The following is a 14,360-nucleotide window of genomic DNA, read 5'->3' on the forward strand; positions in this document are numbered from 1 at the left end:
GATGTTGGTCTCCGGTCACTTTGGCAAGGATTTTTTCCAAATTATCTTCCCACTCTTGTTTGAACACGATCATGCCTGCCCCATCAAAAATCATGCGACAAGTTTGTTTGATGTCAAAAGGGAGCATGTCATCGTTGCCAAAGAGACTGTCGAACAAGGTGGAAACCATTGCTGAATTGATTCCCTTTTCGGCAATCGCTTTTGCGATGGCCTGTACATCCTTGGGGTTCACCGGAGAGTATGTTGGCAAATTGTTTTCAAGTCTCCGCACCTGGAAAATTCGCGCTGCTGTTTCGGGTAAGTCAGCGAGCGCTGATTGGACTTTTTTCCAATCTGTCAGAGGCATGGATTTCGTGGAGCCCTTTTTGGTTGCATGCCATGGGGTTCGGTTCACAGATTGAGTAAAAGTTGCCGGCGTAAAATTTGCATCCGAGTCGGAACCCGAGTCGGAATCCGAATCGGAGCTGGGCTTAGCACAGGAAAGGCATTGTTGTCTGTATACAGACTGTCTGTGCCACCTGTCCCGGCTAGGCCTCAGGCCTGCCTCGACCTCACTGTCCGATGGAGAGGAAGTGGAATGGTCGGGGGCTTCCGGCAGACTGTGCCTTTATTCTTGGACTCCGCCCCCTGGATTTTTGGTGGGTGGTGACCGCGCCCGCCATGCTCCGCCCCTTTTCTAGGGTTTTCTTGGCCGTAAAAGGAAAGGCTTCAGGGCCCACTCTCTGATTGGCCTCTGGTCCCCCCTCCCAGTTAGAGGCCACACCCCCCTCCCCGTGGTCTGGGCTGCGCATGTCTGTGGCGGGAATCAGCCGTTGGCCCCGCCCCTCCCGCTCCCCTTCGGCGCCATTTTGTGGGGCATAGGTGGTGGTCTTATTTTTATTTCGTCTTTATCGAAATCATTGGCGCCATCATCGGGGAATAGGGAGCTATCGCGCTGGCGAAGTGGGTCTGGGTTAGTACTCGGTGCGGGGGTCGGGGTTGGAGAGAGGGATCGCGACGGCGAAAGGTTGTTAGTATCCGACCGCGAATCCGCGATTGCAAAACTGTCTCCAGCAACAGTTTGAGTCGCGGCTCCCACGCCCAGTTTCGGAACGGCTCTTAAACATTGCTGGGCTGCCTTCCAAGTTTCTTGCTCTTCTAGAGCCTTCTGCAGAGCAGTTTTAACTTTGCCCCAGCTTTTGAGGCACTTGCTCGAGCCGGACGCAATAACGTCCTCGGCAAGAGCAGCCGTGCACCTGCCCCAACACTCTGAATGCAGAATGTCGACAGGGCAATCAATAACATTTAGCATTAACAACCGCCTAGTAGCAGTAGTAAAATCAGATACTTTACAGGGAATTCCCCACTGCGCATAAATTTCTGAAATTACCTTCCCGAGACTCTCCATCCCGGTGGTACTGGGAGCGTCCTCCCCACTGAAGTCAGTCCTGCTGCTCCGGTCGTCTCCTCCTCCCAGCGTGCTTCCCGTCGCCCGCTGCTCAGACCCGTGTGCCAGGGAGCAGACCGGGTTTCGGCGCCACGATGTTGCCTATGGGTAAAGGCAAGTGCGACCTGGTACGGAGTGAGACTGCGACGAACTCACACTATCGTCGGACAAACACACGTGACATCAATATGATGAACGGTGAAGTGCGTTTATTTCCCGTGAGCACCCGCTTAAATATCCACAGTGTGCCCACGTCACTTCCCTAGGGGTTGGAAACTTGGAACGTCATGGAGAAGGAGGGGCCCTAACTCCTCGTAACAGCGCGAGATCTTCCGAACAGCTGTTCTGGCTAACCACACTCAGCCATGATTTTTAAGGATAGATCTTTAAGGATAGATCTTTTCCAGGGTGGAAGACAGTTTTCATTCTTAAAATAGAGTTAAGCGACCCTTAAAATTCAAGACCTCTGAAGATTAAGTTGTCTGGTTTAATCAGAGAGATGATTGAGGGATGAATTCTACATGAATTTATATGTATATGCACACTACTGTCATAGAAAGGAGAGGACAGCTTTTAGCTTTGAAGACAAAATGACATAAAACCAGTTATTGCAACGCGATTTTTAGACATGTATTATAATTAGAAATAAATGTTCTATTGAGATATTTAAATATTAAATAGAGTAAAGCAACTTTCAATCCTTTGCTAACACAACTATTTCAAAGGTATACTTAATTCCAGAAAATTTTATAACCTCTGTGAAGAGTTTTAATAAATACAGGACTGCTTTGATTCATTTGGACTGTGATATATTTAAATCTCCATTTTACTCCTCCTCCTCATTCTGCTCATCATCATCATCATCATCATCATTATCATCTTTCAAGACTACTGGAGAAAACAAAATTTAATACATTGACATTTTAATGTTCTTTGTACTTGCATCTATACATTAAACCAGTAACAAAATCAAATTTCATGCTTCAAAGCTTTAACCAGTCATCAGCAAAGTGAATGAGTACATTGTCTTGATGAATAATTGGTTAAATATATTATTTCAGCTCTTCCTCTAAAGAATCAGAGGCTATAGCTGCACCTATAGACTGGAAGAAAAGATAGATAAAAAGACACTTTAAAAATGCGTTTTATCTGCTGACATAATCAAGGTCATGCTGATCATCAGATTTTTATCCGAGTAGCAAATTTTCCATGATAAATCGGTTGGGAAGTTTGGGAGATTTTTGTCAACTTTTTAATTTTCTTTACAGCAAAATGAGTAAATGGAGGTCTTGAAATGACATTATGTGAAAATTATTTTTTTAGTTCTAAATTTTATGGTCAGAATAAATCACTTCTTGACAAGAAGTGTCAAAACTTAGCTCAGTTTTGTTTGAATTATCTATATATATTTCAGATAATAAAATCCTTTCAATATTTAAAGCCTGAAGAAGAAGAAGAACACATATGGCTTCCCTTGATGTCATGACCTATTCAGGGAGAAATGAATACAATCATTACCCCTATGTACTCTAAGAAAGGGAAGTTACCAATTGCCTGTCTCAGACCAAAAGGCTGACAGCTGTGGTTGGAGTTGGATTGCTGCCATATCCCCACCCAGCCACTTGCTCACTTCCTATCCTTATCATAAGATTGAAATGAGATTGAAAATTCTTGTCATCTGCTAATGTCTCTGCACACTTTATAGGGACAGAACCACACCACACTAGGAAATGACCTGGTTAAAATTAGATAAATAAAATGAACCAATGAAACCCAGATTTAATGATTACGCATTTGAGATAAAAATAAACAATTTAGAAAATCTGTACCATTTTAGCAAACATTGTAACTGCGAAGTTGAATAAAATAATCACATTATACTTCTAATTAGATAAAAACACAATGAATCTCAAGGAAATCTAAGTAGCTACATTTATAACACAACTCTAGTATGGGTCGTTTCCCTGGGGTACAGTCCTTCAGGAACAGACTGCTCCAACATGAATTTGCCATGAGCTGTAGGTCTTGTGAGAAAATATGCTGCCACTTGGACTCCTCTTCACATTCTCCTGTGTGGACTTTCCCCAATCCACAGCCTGCACAAGGGCATGCTTTTCTGTAGTGTGGAGATGTCTGTGGCCTATAGTGTTGCTATCTTCTCCAATACAGTCTTCCATGGGCTGCAGAGGAATCCCTACTCCAGTGCTGGGAGCACATCTTCTTTCTTTCTCCCCTGATCTTAGTGTCTGTAGGCTATTTCACATTTTCTGTCGTTCCTGTCTCTCACAGCTGCTACACAGTACATGTTGCCCTTTCCAAGATATGTTATCAGAGAAGCAGAATCATCTTTGTTGATGCATTAAGCTATGTTCTCCAGTGGATCCATTTTGGAGCTGCCTGGAACTTTCTCTGTCTTGTTTGGGAAAGTCTCTATTTTCACAGAAACCACCCCTGCAGCTTTCCTCCCCAGTGTCTTGCCACAACAGGCAGGAAATGTTTATAATTCAAACTATTGCATTATCATGACAAGATGCTTAAAAACATAATCAAAATCTCTCTCTATAGACTCATAGTTGATTATGATTTCAAGTAGTTAGTAAACTACTGTAGTTTTGGAACTGAGATGTTAGAATCTGTACTCAGAAATCAGCTCTTATAGTTCCACTATGCTTTGGAAGATGCCTTTGCTTTTATGTTTCCATAGCAAAGCCATTACTTTTCAGGCATAAATCAGAATGTAAGAATCTCAGTCACTTTAAGTTCTGAAGTCAGGATCAATATATTTATTAACACTTTGCAGTCCGTGAAGATATGTTAGAGATTTACTGTCTCTTTATTGTCCCTGTATTTTTGTGAAGCTTCTTCTTGTCTCAAGCATGTAATCCTTTGTAGTATAAGGACTTGCAGTCTCACTATAAGGATTTTCAATTTTACCTAAAGGATCCTGCAGCTGATGAACATCTTCTTGTTAGGTCGACAAAGCCCAGAAAATTTGTTTTGAGAGGCCAGTAAAATAGGTAGTGCAGTGCAGAACTTACAACTTTGAGGGCAGCAGGAGCCTAAAAAGCTCATTCCCTCTTGAATGATAGGGTAAAACAAGTTCTTTATTATTCTTTCCACAAGGACAATCAAGGTATAAAGGTATATGAATTTTTGCTGGTTATTTATCAGTTTTGTAAAGGTACAGTGATTAATAATACACAGAGAAAATAGAAAATTCTGTCATGGATTGCAGTGTTTTCCAATGTAAATATCATCAACTGAAAGAATAAAAGTGAACAAAAATTCTGAAATGCATATGACATGAAAAAAGAATAGGTTTATATTCCTGTTATTTTTTTTTGTGTGCATGCTGGTATTGTCAGTTAAAAAGTTATGTTGTACACTTAGAACTGTGGTGCTCAAGTACTGCCAGAAATTAAGTCCATTTTAATACTGTTATAACATCTCTACTTTTTTTGTGCCATGCTTTTAGTTTAGCTATGTTCTTGATAAATGTTATAAACATAATCTATGCAAACTTTGAAGAACTAAAAGGTTTCATTTGAGTTTTCATTTCATTTGAACATACTTTTGTTTTTGTTCTCTCTTCTTGTTTTCTTGTTTTATTTTGTTTCTAGATTGTATGACTATGTCTGTAGAAAACTATTCAATGGAAAATGTTTTGACATATTTTACTAAAGAGAGAAATTAAGCTATCAAATGCATAAATATTCCATCACTGGGAAATAAAAAATTACTCTTAAAGGATATCACATTCAGGGATGAAAATTTTATGTAAGATATGTGTTCATGAATTTGATTTATTTATTTGAAGTTATTTTTTCTATTAATTTGATAATGCTTCCATATGCATCATAAAAGATAATGGAAACATGCGCTGTCTCCACATAAATATATCTGCAAATAACAAATGCTGGTAAAATATGTGGAATAAATGAAATTTCAGAGTTAGAAAAGCTTATGGAACTGTAAATATGGATGAGTGGTTAAAACAGACAGACTATATAATGTAGGGTCATATCCCACGTGTGTGAATGGACATAGAAAAAGGATTTAACTTTTGTAAAGGGAAGTTAGCAGCATCTCATTTAGACACCCTTTCTTTCCAAAGAAATAAGCAAAGGCTTACTCTGTAGTATTTATGGCAGCTAAAATAATAGAATGTCTTTTTTTTATAAACAATTTATCTTTTAATCTAATTTACACTACTAATGATAATTGTAGTACTATTTTGCCTTTTCCAGAAATCAGGAGTATCACATAAACATTGGGAATGCTCACTGGTGTTTGTTTCTGTGATGTCTGAGGCAGCATTTCATATTATGTCTTGTGATTTTAGAAAGAAATTTTCAAACAAGGTATAATGTTCATGTCCCATGTGTTATCTAGCATATCTGAAATCTTCTACCCTATATTCCTTTGAACAAGGGCTTTTTTGGCAGAATCTTTTAATTTTTTTCAATCAACTGAACTAACAAGAGATATTACTTCTCCCCATAATCTTTACCTTATTGATCAGTTTTTGTCTTTGTGGAGCACTGCCATGGGTATGAATTGAGTACATTGGAATTAATTGTGGCCAGAAGCACATATGTAAATATCAGTGCTGGAGCTTAACCTTTTTTCTAACACTGTCAACTATATATTGGCATCTGGCTTTCTCAGCCTGTTTTCTGAGAAAATGTAAATTTTCCAGGCTTGCTAGCAGGGAATTTCAGCATACATCATAGAAGAGAAAGGCAATAATGCACAGTGCTCCGTTAGTGGCTAACAGAGGTAGCAGACAGCCCAAAGCATCATGCTTATCTGTTGCTTTCATTCAGGAGCCAAAGTGATCTTTCCTTCTGTTCCCAACTGATAACAAGTGCAAAATACAGGGAAAAATAACTTTGCGCCAACTGCCTTCCTATTAAAAAAGAGAAAAACCAACTGCTGGGCTGATTGGCAAGAAGATGTTGAAAATGTTCATAGATTTGCTGACACTGAATGTGTAGAAGTGGAACTAAGGGAAGGGGAAACTGAATTATTGGAAAATACAGGAGAAGAGAAGCCAAGAAAGACATAGAAAAATATGAAATACATTGAAAGAAATAAACTTTAATTTAAAATTTAACAAGTAAAAGATATTCTGAGAGAAAGTAGCTTTTTTCCAGCTTCATTGAAATTGAATTGAATTGAAAATGTGTACCCAGTGTTTCCCTACAGTAGCTGAAGGGCGAGAGAAAAGCCCCATGATACAGCAGCACAAGCTTGTTTCCCAATTTCAAATTAGGAGTACAAAAGATAAGAGATTTTTACCTCTTAACCTCTGGTGATGATTCAGTGATTAGTTAATTATCATAGGTCTCCTGCACTCCTCTGCCTTGGAGAATTCCAGACTAAAGTTGTTTGAAAATTTACCATTAGAATAATTTCTGTTAAGAAATTATTAATTGGTTTCAAGATGTAACTTGTGATGACTTACACAGAAAAGGGATTTATCTTTGAAACACTATGGAGAGATTTTATTCTCAGTTGCACATTCTAGTCAGTTATCCTTGCAGTCTAAAAGTATCAGGAAGACATAGTTAAATTTCCCTGTACATTTGGAAAAATTTTTGGGTTTCTGAAAAAGTCCTCAAATACTTTTGGAATTCCACCTGTGAATAAATTTTTAGAAATTCAAAAATATTACAGGAGTTGGGAACCTATTGCGGTTCTGTACTGATAGTTATTTGTGGTCAAATCTGCAAGTGTTTTAAATTAAATTTGTCTGAACAGAGGATTTATGTATAAACAACTGCCACTAAAGCTTGTATTGGAGGAGCAAATAGAAAAGTGCTTCTCAGAAAATGAGTCTGCTAACTGTATAAGTCTGGAGCTGCAAAGTGTTTCTGGAATGATGTAGACTTTGTATTTCTTGGAATTATATATATATATATATATATATATATGTCTAATATTAGGAATTTGTTTTTTTATATTAGAATTAGAACATAGTAAAACGAGCTTTCAGCTGTTAGGAAATGGCATATTAATTTTATAGGATTGTTTCAATTGCTTTGAACTAATGAATTATATAAACAATTAGAGGACAGGAATAGCATTACTGATTTTTTTTTTTTAAGTTTAGAGCACAGTTATTTTTCTGATGAAATAAAGATGTGCAATTTGCCTTCAACAAAATAACATTAATTCATAAAATAATGTCAGTATGTGACAAAGTCTACTTCTCCTAAACTTATACACTCTAAATGAAGGGTTGTAAATTTGTCAGATGTGCAGCACCTCTCCAACCAATATTTATATACAGCATTGAATAACTAACTAAATACCATTAATCCATCTTGTAGTGTCTTTTTATAACCTATCATTTCTTTATAAGCTGTATGTCCTTTACAGCAAGGAACGATGATGGATTAAGGACTGAAATATTATAGGCCATCTGTGATTTTCTGATAATTGCTGTTCTGTCCATATTGCTACCATTGCATGCAAGCTCACTATTAAGTTGTTTTAAGTCAGATTCTGAAAAATCATGCCTACTGTAGAAATTTTTTCAGTGGTGTAATACAGCTGAGTGTTGTAGTATGTTCGGTTTTCTTTTGGTTGAAAGGACAGACATATCATATGGTCACAAGACAGCAAATATTACTGAGTATTTACATGTTCTAGATGTAATGAATGTCAGTTTTTCTCTCTGTGTTTTTCCATGCATCTTCATGCATGTCTCTGTCCCTTCACATATTTCTCTGTTGCCATGCTGCTACAGCTTGTCCTTCTTCTGCCTGCAAATAGCTTTCATAAAGACTGATACTACAATTTTTTCCCCAGGAACTTAAAGTGATTGGGCTATAATTTTCAGAACCTTCTTTTCCCCTTCTTCTTGTAGAATGGAATATAATATAATATAATATAATATAATATAATATAATATAATATAATATAATATAATATAATATAATATAATATAATATAATATAATATAATATAATATAATATAATATAATATAATATAATATAATATAATTATAATATAATATAATATAATATAATATAATATAATATAATATATAACATAACATAACATAACATAACATAACATAACATAACATAACATAACATAACAATTATATTAGTTGCTCTTTTAGTCCTTTAGAACTTCTTCTCTTAATTTCCTTTCATGGGTGATAGAGAGCAATTTAAAATGGAGAGACTTTAGCTTTTTGTTTTATGAATAATTTTGTCATAAATTTGAAGCCTATAGTCCATAATAAGGTGAAGAAACTTGGAAAAAGAAATGGTACTTCAAGAGCAAAGTAAAAATGAGACTTTGTTATTTAGATACCTACTTTAAACTACTTGGCTCTGAAACACTTCTATTTGCCACTTCTACTTGCTAAATTTTCTGACTTTAATTTCTTCAGTAGCAACATTTAAAAACACATACATTATGTGAATAAACATATTTATATATTAATAAATATACACTAAATAAATTATTATTTAAAGCACTTATTTATATGTATATCATATCGCACAATCAAGTTGAAATTCAAAGAATAGTTTATGCTTCCACCCTTTGTGTAATTGTTTTGACGATCCCCTAATGAGACAGGCTAAGATAAATATATGTCTTATTGCACTTGGAAGATAGAGAAGAAAAATAGTAACTGACAACATATTTCATTCCAGGTGGGAGTAAAAAGCAACTGTTCCTCACTCTATACAACCAAGTTAAGAATTTGACTGACAGAATGTTGGCACCAGCTGTGGCAGAACTGATCAGCCTCAACTCCAAGTAAGTAATGTCTTACACATTTTTGGAGATTCATTTCAGACTAAATTTACAAAGCTTGCTGATTTCTAGCAACAAACACAAACAAAAAATACACTTTCTATGGCTCTGTAGAGGACTTTGATTTCCCTTGTTGTACAATTCTTAGACACATCTTTAAATCGGTATGTAACTTCATCTGTTCCTAATGTTATTTTGCAAATTTGATGCCATCTCACTCTGATTCCTCTTCCTTTCTAGAAAATTAAAAGCACTATCTGAAAGTAATGAAAATTATTATAAAATATAAATATACACATGAGCATAGGGGAAATATTCGATGATCAAGAAAATGTAGCTAAAAAGTAGTCTGATGGTGTAGAAGACAAACTGGTGAAAAAAATACCTTAAGAAAGATTATTTGGGTGCTAATTAAATTAATCTTACTTTCTATTGCATTTCTCATGGGAGACAATTGTGGGTGAAAGACAGAGTAAGAAGCCTTATTGGTCCAAAAATTATCTCTGAGGAAGGTCCACATGTTGTCCTTCACATGGTAAGAGCTAAGGTGGCAGCAGTGTGACAGTCATGCACACAGGTATTAAGCACAATCATTAAAGTGCAGCCCCCATCCTTCTTGTCTTAGATTTTTAATATTTATGGGCACCAGTATCTCAGTTCTACTTAGAGTTTTGTTTTGTATCCTGGTAGATGTCAAAAAAATTCCACTTTTCTTATAGCTAGTAGGAAATTGTGGAGAAGGATGGTTTGTTGGATCTGCTTTTCACTCACAATATAATTTCTCAGTGAAAATCTGTTTTCCTCTTTGAACAACTGCTAAGAAACCTGGATGATACTAGCTTGGAAGAAGAAAAGAAAAAGAGAAAGGGAAGAAAAAGCTAAGAGGTGGTAAAGGCAGAGTATCAATAGAATATGCTCATTTATCAGAGAGAAAGAAAAGATATGCTACTGTAAAATTGTTGAATGTCTGAAAACATGTTGGTGTCACTGCAAAACAAACAATTAGCTCACATGATTAAAATACTTGAAATTTTGAAAATTGCACAGAATATATATTTAGGGATACTGGCATAGACGTAGTCTAACAGAGAAGCTCAGTTCTTTTCAGTGGCAGAATTTGTCTTGGATCATCAATTGCTTTAGTGGTTATTAGAAATACTGAGAAACTTGAATGTATGTTTGTATTCTTGGTCCTCTGCTAGCCAAACTAAGGTAGGTTATCACTCATATACAGTATTTGCTACATAGAATAAAAGAAATAGGACTCTTCACAGGTTTTCAAATGTATTGAATAAAGTGTGTTCATATTTACTAGTAGCTACTGAAAAAGATGAATTCTAGCAAGACCTTACATTAAAAACCCTGAGACTTTGAGAAGGGGAGTTCTTTGTCATTATCTAATTAATGACAAGACAAAGAAGCTAATAAGCAACATTCCATATGGTTTAGACATATCTTTGTCAAAAGCCACTCTTGAACAGGATATAGACTTAGAGAGGGTAAAGATCTCCAGCTAGAGTAAAATTACCTTGTGACCATTGTCTAGGTATCCTGGACACTGGTAGATATACATATATGCATATATATATATGAAATATATTTGTATTTTTTCTATTTGCCAACTTACTCATTTTTGATAACATTTTCAGTTCTTGTGAATGGAGCAGATTGGGTTTTTAAAAAATATGCTAAAAGTGAAATATTAGAAACAAATAATTTTCTTCTGTTTTCTGGCACAAATCAATCATTAGTGGTATAAAGAGTAAAAATATTTTTAAAAGTTATTTACCCAGTATTTCAATATTCTGTGGTCAGGCAAAGAAATAAAAAGTTCATCCAATTCTCAAGTGGCAGAAAGATTTTACTTCTTAGACACCTAAATGATAAGCAGAAGCAATGTGGAAGTATATTGGATGTTACCTTTTTCTTCAATCACATGCAAGGTGAAATTAGAGCCATTACTTCTGTGCCAATGCATTAAATTTTGTTGAATATTCCATCCATTCTACTCACTACATGATTCTTTGTGTCTCACAAACTCAAAATATTTTTCAGGTGTGAGAAAAAATTACAGAATTATCAGAGTTAATTAAAAAAGGGATGAATAAACCTCAGTGTTCTGATGCGGAATTCGAATAGTATACACATCCCTTTGAGATCATAGTTATTTATAGCAGTTTTATTTTGGTTATTTCTTATTTTATATTGAAATTATTAATTTAGAAATATCAAAATTATTACATATGACAGATAAGTAGCATCTTATATTTTAATATCTGTTATATGAACCGTAGAACAGTGATGGCTGTAGATCACAGATTCATTATTTAACAATTTTGGGAAAATTCAGGTCTGTGCAAATCATACCTATCCAATGCAATAGCCTTGATGAGAAGACAGTAGACAGGCAAAAATTCCTGCACTTGATTACCCTGACTTCATGCAGTCCCTTTGATGCAGCTTTCCTTGTACCTTTGTTACAGGTGATATCTGAACCAGATAAGCAGCCTACAGTGTGACAGTGGCCTGGACTGCTGGTCTTATTGTTGTGATCCATAATACAGAGCCTAGCTAGTGACCAGAAAGCTTAACTTTCTGTCTAGGATTATTACCAAGACTAATAGTGTTTAATGTTCTTCCTTAATAGTCTGAATAATGGTGCAGATTTCATTCTCATCATGCTTGCAGAAGATCCAAAATGTTTATGAAGAGATCCACATAGCAGAACTTAGGGCTACTGCAGAGACAAATTATCTGATAGGAGCCCCATGAAAATGGATGTGAAGTGCCCTTGGAAGCAAGAGTAAAGGCTGGTGCTGACCAGCTGGGGAGCTGCTCTGCAGTGATGGCTCTGGGACCTCTGGAGCCACAGGCTGTCCCCAAGGCAGCAGTAGAACAGGAGAAGCAGTCTCATGCCCTGGACTGCATCAGCAAGGAGGAAGGCAGCAGATGTGGGAGAGTGGTTTTGCACTGCTGTGCATACTGTGAGATCACATCTGGCAGGCTTTGGGTATGAAAGTATGAGACAGGCATTGATATAATGGAGTGGCCTGGGGATGGAGACTAATTGCAAGAAAGCCTGTGAGATAATGAGATAGCTTTCTACCATAGTATATGCTGTCCTTTTATTTTATATTTCAAGATAACCTTCTGGAAGCAAAGTATGACGAGTAAGTAAAGACATCAGAAATTTAGGCTTGAAAGGGGCCATGATGCCTATTGTAGCAGACCACAACTAAGCACCCCATCATCCATTTTTACATTGGTATATATATTCAGTATATATCGTTCAAATTGTTCCCAAATATTAACTGGCATGTGGTGAAAAAAGTTCAGAATTAAGAGAATATGACTAAATTGTCTAAGATATTTATATACTCTGGAACATAAAAGAAAGTCAGATGAGCAATGAATATGTTAAGTTATATATTTCACAACTACTTCTAGTGAGCAAAGAAAAAGAGCTAAAGCTACATACTATTGATTAAAAATATAATTTGTATATACTAATCAATTTATCTTAACACTTACAATATGAGTGACAAAATTACAACCCAGAAAATTTAATTATATAGAGCTTAAGACTATTCATGTTACAGAAGTTTATAATACCCTGACACCAGAATACTCAGTCTCTTTCTAAACCATCCTTGTCCCAGTGATAGAGTAAAAGGCAAGGAAAAGAAATACTGTTGATTTCATTCTACATCTGGGAGCAAGGTCACAGCAAAGTGAGCATTTGACAGTAGGAGTCTCCTATGGGGCTAGAAATAGAACCTGTTTATCTTGACCCTTGTTCCAGGGTTTCAGATTTCATGTCTATGAAAGGTTAACACTTTTCATCTGGATAACATCAGGATCAAATTTTCAGAAGCTTTTAGTACCCTCACTCGACGAGGTCTTCTAGTCTTTCCACAGAGAGCACTTATCTGATTATCAACTGATAGTCCCTGATTTTAATACATGCTGAAGGTCAAGGTTAACATTTTTGCAGCTTTCCTGTGTGATGACAGAATTTGACAAGGTCTAATTGGTTGTGATTTGTCTCTTAATCTTGTAATCTCTTATTATTGTACCATTTATATGTGGGAAGATAACAGAATGTAGAGACATTCAACTGGCAGTTCCCTTAGACACAGGAAAAGAGAAACTGCATATGTACTGATGATATTTCTTTGGATTGATTCAAGTCATAAATAAGGGCAGGAAAAAAGCTTGTCTCCTATCCATCTTTTTTAGTGTTTTGGATAGGCTGGTAGTGAGTAGGGGCAGCAGTACTTGTTAGCTGTTTTGTAGCTGTTGTTTACATGGTATTGCCTGTAAGAAGTTCTGTTTACTGTTTGTTCATCAATAACAAGTTTAAAAGATATATATAGATAAAAGAGGAAACTGATTCCCTTTAAATATGATGAAAATTCTGACTGCAGTTCTTAAAATAAGGCCTGTTATTATATTAAAATTAAGGCTTGACAGCATTTCACATGTTTAAAACTATCTTCTGAACAGTAGAACGTTTATGTAAATAACATATTCTTTAAATCTTTGAAACAAGAACATCTACAAAGATAGAATTTTAAGTACTTTTGCATATTTATAAGTAGAGAATTTGCTGATGGTTAATGCACTGTATGTGCAATACACAAACAAACAACTCTATAAATGAAGAAATTCAAGAGCAGACCAAACAGAGATGGTATATGAATAATAATAATATGAGTATCATTTCGTGTGGAAACCTGACATTATGTATTACCGTAATTCCTGTGGAGTAAAACTACTCTTCTTTTTATATAAATGTTAAATTCAGGTGAGGAAAAAGAAATTAATTTTCTCAATATAATACAGGATATATGTGGAAGTCCAGGGAGATACTTTTCCAGATCCTATGTTAGGATCTTGGAAATTAAGCTGCCCTTTGTGCAGAGCTGTCAGCAATACAGAAAACAAATAGTCCATTTCCACTTTCATAAACAAATATTTGTATTTAAAAAGGGCAATTTTTAAAAAACTATTTATAGAAATGGCAATACTGATGGTTTTTATGATATGGTACAGACTGATATTATGAGGAAGTTGTCATACATCTGTATTTCATGTGATACACACACATTATCTTTTAAGTCAGGTGATATACTTGACAGAGTTCTGGGATGG

Source organism: Oenanthe melanoleuca, chromosome Z (assembly GCF_029582105.1).
Source record: "Oenanthe melanoleuca isolate GR-GAL-2019-014 chromosome Z, OMel1.0, whole genome shotgun sequence".
In the NCBI taxonomy this organism is placed as follows: domain Eukaryota; kingdom Metazoa; phylum Chordata; class Aves; order Passeriformes; family Muscicapidae; genus Oenanthe; species Oenanthe melanoleuca.